The sequence below is a fragment of the Patiria miniata genome, unplaced genomic scaffold (assembly GCF_015706575.1).
Source record: "Patiria miniata isolate m_02_andy unplaced genomic scaffold, ASM1570657v1 HiC_scaffold_20, whole genome shotgun sequence".
Taxonomy (NCBI): Eukaryota; Metazoa; Echinodermata; class Asteroidea; order Valvatida; family Asterinidae; genus Patiria; species Patiria miniata.
In genome coordinates this window covers 13,425,655-13,435,634 of record NW_024037059.1, presented here as the reverse complement: position 1 = coordinate 13,435,634, position 9,980 = coordinate 13,425,655, and positions in this window count along the sequence as shown.

Sequence of the window (9,980 nt, the reverse complement as noted above, 5' to 3'; positions counted from 1 at the left end):
GGAACGCAAACCTATTCTCAATAACTCGTAAATCCTGTAATAATATTTTTTTCATATCTCATTCAAATGCTGTGATAAGTGACATGTTTGGGGAAACTGGAGAACATTAAAAAAATCCCCAACTTAAGTTGGCTCTTTTGCCGATGATAGTATGGAAATGTAAAGCAAACAGCGATCTAAAACGACATTTTCTAGAAATATCGAATTTTTTTTCTCAAAAATATGGCAAATAAAATAAAAATAACTAATTTCATTTCATCCGGTTGCATTGTATTTCACTTAATAGCAAAATAAACAGGATGTTTTTCAGGTGAAAATTGGTGTGTCTTTCCTCTCCGCGGCGCTGCCATTTCGACAGTCACCGGCATTAGCCGAGATGTTGGCGCATGCGCACAAACTAAGTGGAAGGGATGAACATGCTGCAATTTGCTTGATGGCCTAGATTTGCGGCGCCAGGTTGTAGATCGCGTCAATAGGGGCTTTGTTTTTAAAGTGTCGTGAAGAAAATTCAACGAATTTTTGAAAATTCGGCCATATAATTGTACCTTTAGCCCTTCATTTGTTTTATAAGACATGCTTATATGGGGGCATTAGGCAGTGGTGGATTGTGGGGATTGCTAAGGTTGTTAACCATCATCTTCCGTCCGGCCAAAGTCATTTTTGTTCATTTTATGTTAGGCTTAAATATGCTACATGGAGAGAAAATCACAATGTTCCCGAAAAAATCGTTTAGTAACACTCGCCGTAAGATCTTGATTCATTTGCTTCAGGCCTTTGGTCCCTCTTATTAATTGTCTCTGTGTTAACTTCAACACCCTCCTTCAACCCCCTTTAAAAGCACATGATCCGCCACGCACTCGGGTAGGCTTTTATCCCCACACAAATTTTATCTTTCATAAAATATGGCGTGAGAATTTTCCGAAGTATGCCTATAATAAAGGTTTATCATTCGGACCCTTTGCATTATATACTCTACTTATTTGCAAAAACCATTGCGTTTCATGTCACAAAAACTAATTGTGTAATTTCGTAATGCTATCTCGTTATTTCGCAATGTATTGGATTATTTCACCATACAACGTTGCGTAATTTCTCCATAAATTGCATTATTTGTAAATACTATTGCGTTATTTTGCAATACTATTGCACTATTTCGCATAAGTATTGCGTTCTTTCCCAAAATTATTGCGTTATTTTGCAAAAATAATGTGTTTCACTTTTAAAACCTGGCACGAACGAGCTTCTGTAAAATGAACACAAACAAAATTCAAAGCATATCAAACTTACAGCCAATGGTACTACTGAAGAATTATTTTCCTTTCAGTTTTTAATCTTTATCCAATTAAACGGCCTATCAGGCATGAACGTAAATTTGCCATTACATTTTAATTTAACCATTGGGCAGATTAAGACCATTTTTGAAATAATCACTCGGGTGGGACTCGAACCCACGAGCAGGAGGGCGTGGGTTCGAGTCCCACCGAGTGATTGTTTCCAACTTTCACTCGGGAGGTTACACTGAGTATACAGTGTTTATATATCGGTGAAGGGCAAAACCTAATACTGATTTACACTACCCCGGCGCAAATATTCTTCCATCTTAATATTAATATTCAAATGCGGTACCCGCTGCTATGTACATCATATTCAAACCAGCCAACCGATCCTCTAAGCCCGGTGGTCGAGTGGTAGCACGACTGCACTAGAAAGCAGGAGGTCGTGGGTTCGAGTCCCACCTGAACGATTTTTGTTATGACTTACATTAAAGAGCTTTAAAAAAAAAATCAGTTTACTTGCATATTCGTTACTGCAGCTATTCATCAACGACAACAAAGAGTCTGATATTGGATACAGCTTGCAGCGACTTCATACTCTTGTATAACTACCAAACACGAAACGAACCTAACAGATGATCTCGAAGAATGTCATACAGCCAAAATTACTGTCTCATCAAGCTGAAGTTAGTTATGCGATAGAATATGAGCGTACACTAGCAGCGATTTGCAAACAACAGAGATCAGTCCAAAGACGGCTATTTTGATCACATGTATTTCTATTAAGACCGCCCAATTGTGACAATAACATTATCTGTTAAATCAAAATATAGAAAAATGACTGATTACATCCTGATTAAAATTTTCTGGGCTTAACAGCTACTTTAAGGAATGTTACTCTAACTCCAAAGAAAACGCTTAACGGTAACTTTGGAGAGAGTCGGATTGATGCCAAATATCATGATGCAATACAGATTGCACTGTCAGCTGTGACATCGGAAACAAACATGAACCGTATCAAACTTACAGCGTGCGGAGATTGATCAGCCCGCTAAATATACCGTTGGGAATCCTTTGAAGAGGAAGACTGTCCATCGTACTGTCAAGTCAAAAATAAACAGAAATGTAAATGTATGGTGCCCTCCAAAAAAGATAACACTTAAACATTGGGAAAATGTAACCAAAATATGTACTACTAATGACCATTATTATGGTTTTATCATCGACTAGGGAGCAGTAAGCTTATTTCCAATATCTTGGAGGCGTTGCCTTGCATGAAGCACTAAATCCGTAGTTGATGATAAAACCATTATAATGGTCGTTAAGTTCATATCCTGTTGATATGATACCTTTTTTTGTCTTTCTTATATACATCCTGTATAACAAAATATTCCAAAGACATAACATCTGAACATTGCAACATAATCATCTGAACCCCCCTTGTGGTGAATGTAACAGTTATTATGATCTGTTACATTATATTCTTTTTCTTAAAGACAAAATTAACATTGTAACTTCCCGATTGAAGTTATATCAGTTTGCTCAGAAGAAAAAGATAATCAATTTTTTTGCCATAGGCCTACATTTCATTCATTTGGTTTACTGCTTCGTTATTCTAACGATTGGCAGGATACCGGTACTTGTGTATCGGGAACTTTAATGCTCATGGACAAGTTCGGCTTCTGTACATTGTCGGTTTGCACTCACTTGTTGGAGGGTAGTTGGGGTGGGGCGGCCTCGTTTCTGATATTAGTCGGAATTGAAGAGCAGCTTATTTGTGGTGAGGTCTGAAACTCCGCGGATGATATGACAACAGTAGCTGTTTTGCTGATTTTTGATAAAGGTCGTGACGTTAGAGGTGCCGCAGATTTGGTGAATTCTTGCATTGGTGTAGAGAAACTTGTGTTCCTCGCCAAACTGCGCTGACTTAGCGAAATCCACCTCGGACCACTCTGTGTAGAAAGTCCCTATACACAGCATCCAAATGTCGTCTTTACCTCCTCAGTGGGTTCCAGTTTTGGCTGGAATAGGTCAGTGTACTTTTAATCAGACTACCAAGGTATGGAACTCGCAATGTCACATTATTTTATCCAATGATTTACTAACAGTGCCTTGTTAGGGGTGCAATTTGAGCGTGCGCTGTTGACCCGGTAGCTGATTTCGATGTCCCTGGTGTTGGGTTGGGCATGTGATATACTGTGCCCAGGTGCTTGAATGTCTCGGTGTTTTTGATGTCCATGTTGTTGATTTGGATAACCTAGGAGGGGTAGAGGATGTTGGGGTTAATAGTTGTAAAGTTTGATATCATCGGCTCTGTCTTTAAGGTTGATCTTGAGATCGACATTGACGAACACGTCGTTGAGGAGGGCGGCAGCGGTTTGGAGGTATGGCGTGCAGGTGCAGTGTTGAGGAAATGGATGAAATCATCGGCATATCCGGACCAGGAGAGTTCGCATGTCGTAGATGGAGCTTTTAGGCGGTCTTTTCACGTATGTTCATGCCCAGACCTTTGTGCACCACTTAGTTTTTTTCTCGCATGCGTAAGGGACCAAAAGATTCTGAAATAGATCAGACGACAGATGGCGCCATTTCGCACTCGTTGATCAGCCGAAAACAATATCACATACCAGGTAATCATCCACAAGTTACAGACGACCTAAACTCATGAAAATTACTGAGAACACGATTTTTACAATCATGTTATGAGCTGAAATTGTCCAAATGTAAAAATTACTCTTAATAAAAGAGATTTTATGAGAAAAAGAATTTCCCTGCAAATTCTTCAACCCTGCGTGAATCAATCGAATTTTAAAAATATTTCTCCGGTTTTCCTGGACAAGTTAAAGACATTGCCATTTAGGCAAAGAATAGATAAAAATAATGATCCTATTTCCGAGTTATTTCGAATAGGACAGTTCAAGAAAGAAGGACGTATCCGCCGAAAATACGGGTTTTTTCTGCTGACCCATAGGACAGCGTGATTTTCCGCATGGCGCAAGCTGGTCCAGTGCTCCATGTGGACGGTCCAACATGGCCTTCTGTGCACGGTGACATCGTTTTTGACGGCACGCAGTTTGTTCATGTATAACGTACGGACGGAAACTTCAAAAACAATACACACCTAAGAAACGCAAACCTATTCGCAATAACTCGTAAATCCTGCAATAATATTTTTTAATATCTCATTCAAATGCTGTGATAATGGCATGTTTGGGGAAACTGGAGAAAACTAAAAACAACAACTTAAGTTGGCCCTTTTGCTGATGATTGCATGGAAATGTAAAGCAAACAACGATCTAAAACGACATTTTCTTGAAATATCGAATTTCTATCACAAAAATATGGCAAATAAAATAAAAATTAACTCATTTCATTTCATCCGGTTGCATTGTATTTCACATAATAGCAAAATGAACAGGACGTTTTCAGATTAAAATCGGTGTGTCTTTCCTCTCCGCAGCGCTGCCATGTCGACAGTCACCGGCATTAGCTGAGATGTTGGCGCATGCGCACAAACTAAGTGGAAGGGATGAACATTTTGCAATTTGCCTGGTGGCCCAGATTTGCGTCGTCAGATTGTAGATCGCGTCAATAAGGGATGGGTTGATGTAGATGGATTTAAGGAATTCGGGAAGACTATCTTTACTTTCCTTACGATTCTTGAGGCGTTTGAGGCATTCCTCAATTTCCTGTTTGGAAGGGGGGTCATGGTTGATATCGGCTAAGATGTATTTTCTTGGAGGAAGGTCGTTAACAACAGTGGATGATCGAGTTCCGCTGGGTGGAAGGTGGGTTGGATGGGATTGAAGCGGTTCTTGAAGTGGGCAAGAATTTGGTCATGTTTTGGCAGGTAATGCCAGTCTTGGTTCTCAGTAAACTTGGAGTTTGGCAGTTGCGTTCAACTTTTCTATGTTCCGCTGGGTATTGAGTGAGCTTATGAGCTGAGTTTCTGCTTTGAAATGCTCATTTAGTGAGCTGACGGGTTCTGATCAGGATCAGCCTGGACATTTTTTTGCTTTAGATCCCTCTGATTCTCCCGAGCGTCTGACTTCCTCTCGCTTTCGAAAGAAGTTCTGCAACGTGGGATCGTTTATGTAAATCGATTTGCGATGGGATTTCGAATACAGCAGCGTAGTGGAGACTGGAGGGCATCGACAACCTTCACGTTGAAATCGTCGACAGTGGTGATGTCAAGACGTTAAGCTTCTCTTTGACCAGCTCGCTATAGACTGCTCTGGTGTCTAGGTCTTTAGCTCATCTAGATCGAGTGTTCGTGGTGGTTTGGAGCGACGTAGACGAAAACGCGCCTGCCGGTTCACTGGTGTTCCAAGCGATGCAACCAGCAGCTAGTCGTGATCAGACGAGAAGTCAAATGAGCGCATCACTCGACAAGTGAACACATTTTTGTTTCATCCAGCTATCACATAAGATGTAGTAGAGGACTTTCTTGGTAACACCGTCATTGCTGTATCAAGTCCAGTAGCGGGCCGTATGTTGATCATACCACATATATTCAATAGCGACAGTTTGAAATCCCGGTCGTATTCTAGCAAACGATCTTCGTTGTTATTCACAGAATGTCCCGGCCTCAACAGTGGTGTTGTGTCGAAAATAGCAGTGAGATTCGGCCAGTGAGCAAGTCGCGTTGAAGTCACCGCAAATTGGCGGTGGAAGGTTGACTTTGAAATTTCTTCGCCTTTCGTTGGAGCGATCCAACTACTACTTAACGTTGCAGCCGTGGATGGTGAGTTTAGCTGTCAGAAGACGCGGACTAATGTAGGCGACTTCACCAACGTCGACATCGAATCGAATAATGAAACCAACCCCAGATTGACGTGTTCTGGCATAGCATGACCAGTGGACCTCATATTTTCAAGACACCATCATCCCCAGCAGCCTCACCAGTTATGTGACCCTGTTTGAGTGTCGGGACCTCCAGTAAGCCGCACACTGAGATCCTAGCTCTGGCCGTTTGTTTAACAGCTTCCTCAATCCTCCAATCATCACTTCCTGTTCTGATAGTGATTGTTCCCAATCGTCACTGGTGGAACTGTGTTGAGCATTTCGATTTATAATGAGTTGGCAGTGAATCTGAGCATAGTTTCTGCGTGTTCAGACGTCTTTAATGGGTACAAGGACGGATCCAGTGAGGGGGGGGGGGGCAAAAAACGAACCCAATTGGTGTTTATTTAAGTGACGTCGCAATAAAGGCAGGCACTGCACACAACACCATCTTTTCCTAACAAAAAAAATGGTTCGAGTGGTCAGACATTGCATCAGATCGCACCACACAGCATCATTCAAGAATCAAAAAAAAAAAAAAATCTAACACCACGCCGTAATGCTTTGGTACAATTTTGGGGGGACAATTTGCCCCACCCCCCAAAAAAATTGTGTTTTGGATCCGCCCTTGAATGGGTATGTCTTTAATGGATGTGTAGTTAATGAAAACAGAATGAAAGGAACATACTCGAATTATGTTGCACGTTTTGAAAAACAACCGGAGTATATACAAATATCAGAAAAAGTACAGACCAAAAGAGAAAGAAAAAAACAAACCGGTGAAAAAAACTGTAAAACAGTGGGCCAGCTTGAAATGTGAATCATTCGGGTTTCTATTGAATGAGGGAAAATAGGTTTTCGTTAAATTTTTACAAATACGCCCGTCGGTAATTCACTTTCTGTAGTGTAAACTGGTTCCTACCCCTATCAAGATCGATAATGTAAGGACATGGAACCAGTCTACTCACAGGGCGGGTCTTTGCAACAAACGCAGACACCCAAAATAGGTACTAAACACTTACAGCCATTCGAGACGAGAAAATCCTTTGAATACGCCTGGCTCCAGATGTGAGATATTGCCTTCTCTTAGTATCCTGTGGACAATCATGAAACGAAAAGATGAAGAAATTACATTGCTGGGTTGGACAGATCTACTATGATAATTGGATTAGATAGGACCTACTGCAGTATACTGTCCCCTTTCAATGCACATTATTAGACTCGTATAATTTGCAAGTGCAATTTATAGCACAAAATGTAAAAACAAAACAAGCGTTTTACGATACAATCTCATTTTAAATTCTTGACATAAGCTTTGAATAAACTTAGTATTCAATCTTCAACCTTTCAGACCAGGATCTTTAAGCTTAATTTATACCTTCAAACAGTTTATGTCAATCCGTCAAATTGTGCACGTTGTTTGTTCTTCTAGTCCTCATTCTATATATTGTCTTCCGTTATTGTGTCGTATTTTTTTTTACTAACGTCCTAAAGGGGAAACTAGGTAATGCTTCAAATAAAATCATCCCAAGCAGCTTCACCAGTTATGTGACCCTGTTTGAGTGTCGGGACCTCCTGTAAGCCGCACACTGAGATTCTAGCTCTGGCCGTTTGTTTAACAGCTTCCTCAATCCTCCAATCATCACTTCCTGTTCTGATATTGATTGTTCCCAATCGTCACTGGTGGAACTGTGTTGAGCATTTCGATTTATAATGAGTTGGCAGTGAATCTGAGCATAGTTTCTGCGTGTTCAGACGTCTTTAATGGGTACAAGGACGGATCCAGTGGGGGGGGGGGCAAAAAACGAACCCAATTGGTGTTTATTTAAGTGACGTCGCAATAAAGGCAGGCACTGCCCACAACACCATCTTTTCCTAACAAAAAAAATGGTTCGAGTGGTCAGACATTGCAATCAGATCGCACCACACAACATCATTCAAGAATCAAAAAACAAAAAAAATCTAACACCACGCCGTAATGTTTTGGTACAATTTTTGGGGGACAATTGTTTTTTTGCCCCACCCCCCAAAAATTGTGTTTTGGATCCGCCCTTGAATGGGTATGTCTTTAATGGGTATGTAGTTAATGAAAACAGAATGAAAGGAACATACTCGAATTATGTTACACGTTTTGAAAAACAACCGGAGTATATACAAATATCAGAAAAAGTACAGACCAAAAGAGAAAGAAAAAAATAAACCGGTGAAAAAAAACTGTAAAACAGTGGGCCAGCTTGAAATGTGAATCATTCGGGTTTTCTATTGAATGAGGGAAAATAGGTTTTCGTTAAATTTTTACAAATACGCCCGTCGGTAATTCACTTTCTGTAGTGTAAACTGGTTCCTACCCCTATCAAGATCGATAATGTAAGGACATGGAACCAGTCTACTCACAGGGCGGGTCTTTGCAACAAACGCAGCCACCAAAAATAGGTACTAAACACTTACAGCCATTCGAGACGAGAAAATCCTTGGAATACGCCTGGCTCCAGATGTGAGATATTGCCTTCTCTTAGTATCCTGTGGACAATCATGAAACGAAAAGATGAAGAAATTACATTGCTGGGTTGGACAGTCTACTATGATAATTGGATTAGATAGGACCTACTGCAGTATACTGTCCCCTTTCAGTGCACATTATTAGACTCGTATAATTTGCAAGTGCAATTTATAGCACAAAATGTAAAAACAAAACAAGCGTTTTACGATACAATCTCATTTTAAATTCTTGACATAAGCTTTGAATAAACTTAGTATTCAATCTTCAACCTTTCAGACCAGGATCTTTAAGCTTAATTTATACCTTCAAACAGTTTATGTCAATCCGTCAAATTGTGTACGTTGTTTGTTCTTCTAGTCCTCATTCTATATATTGTCTTCCGTTATTGTGTCGTACTTTTTTTTACTAGCGTCCTAAAGGGGAAACTAGGTAATGCTTCAAATAAAATCAGTTCTCCTTATTGTTATTATTAATGAGAAACAAAACAATGTCAGAATGAAAACAAATCACCGCAACAGTAAAGTTTATAGGTGCAAAATGTTTTTATAATCAAACAAACTAAGCGTGTTTCTTACAGACAGTCTGTACTGTTGTCGATGCTTTGGATGGTTTCAAGATTCCAACCGCGAGAACACTCAACGCACCAAGTGCCGCACGTACACTCGGGCGGGCAACGCTCTGTTACCGCACAAAATTGAAAGAGAATTAACACAATAAGCAATATGAATGTTGTTTGATAGAAGAATCAAAAGTCGAGAATTAGTTTCCACTCGTCGCACAAAGTAAAATTTCCTCAGTGGTAAACCTTTGAATGACTGAAGTATTCTTCTTCTTGTGAGTTGATGATTGATGTGACCTCATATGCACGAACTCTCATTGCACCCAGGATGTAGCCTAAATATGTTATCTACCTGATGTTCTGTCCGGGCTGTTTTGGAGTTTCACCAAGAAGAAAGAATTATTTTAGCTGGCTCTACCCAAAAAATCATTTTGAATGAGACGTCAGACCCACGGTACGTTTTGGCATATTGACTTGAATGACTTCACAAATTAGAATAATTTGCGGCCCAACAATAACCCAGCTCTCGTAGAATGGTACCCGTATCTATCAGTAAAGATGATATAGGGACAGGTCACCTGTTTGCTCGCAAGGCGGATCTGTTTGTGCACAAAAGCAATGCAAAGGCCTTTTCCTCAAGAGGTTTGCAGTTGTCAAAAATAAGAGAAAAGGCTTTATCGTCCGAATAAAAGATTCAAGATGACTATACGTTAAGGAAAAAAAATCGAATTTCTTAAAGAGTCCGGACATTATATCTTTAAGATTGTGTTAAAACATGCAAATAGGCCAAATAGTTCCTATAGCGTAAATTGTTGATTTGTTTTAGTCGAAAATGCAAGCATAATTTGAACACTGTTATTTCCAG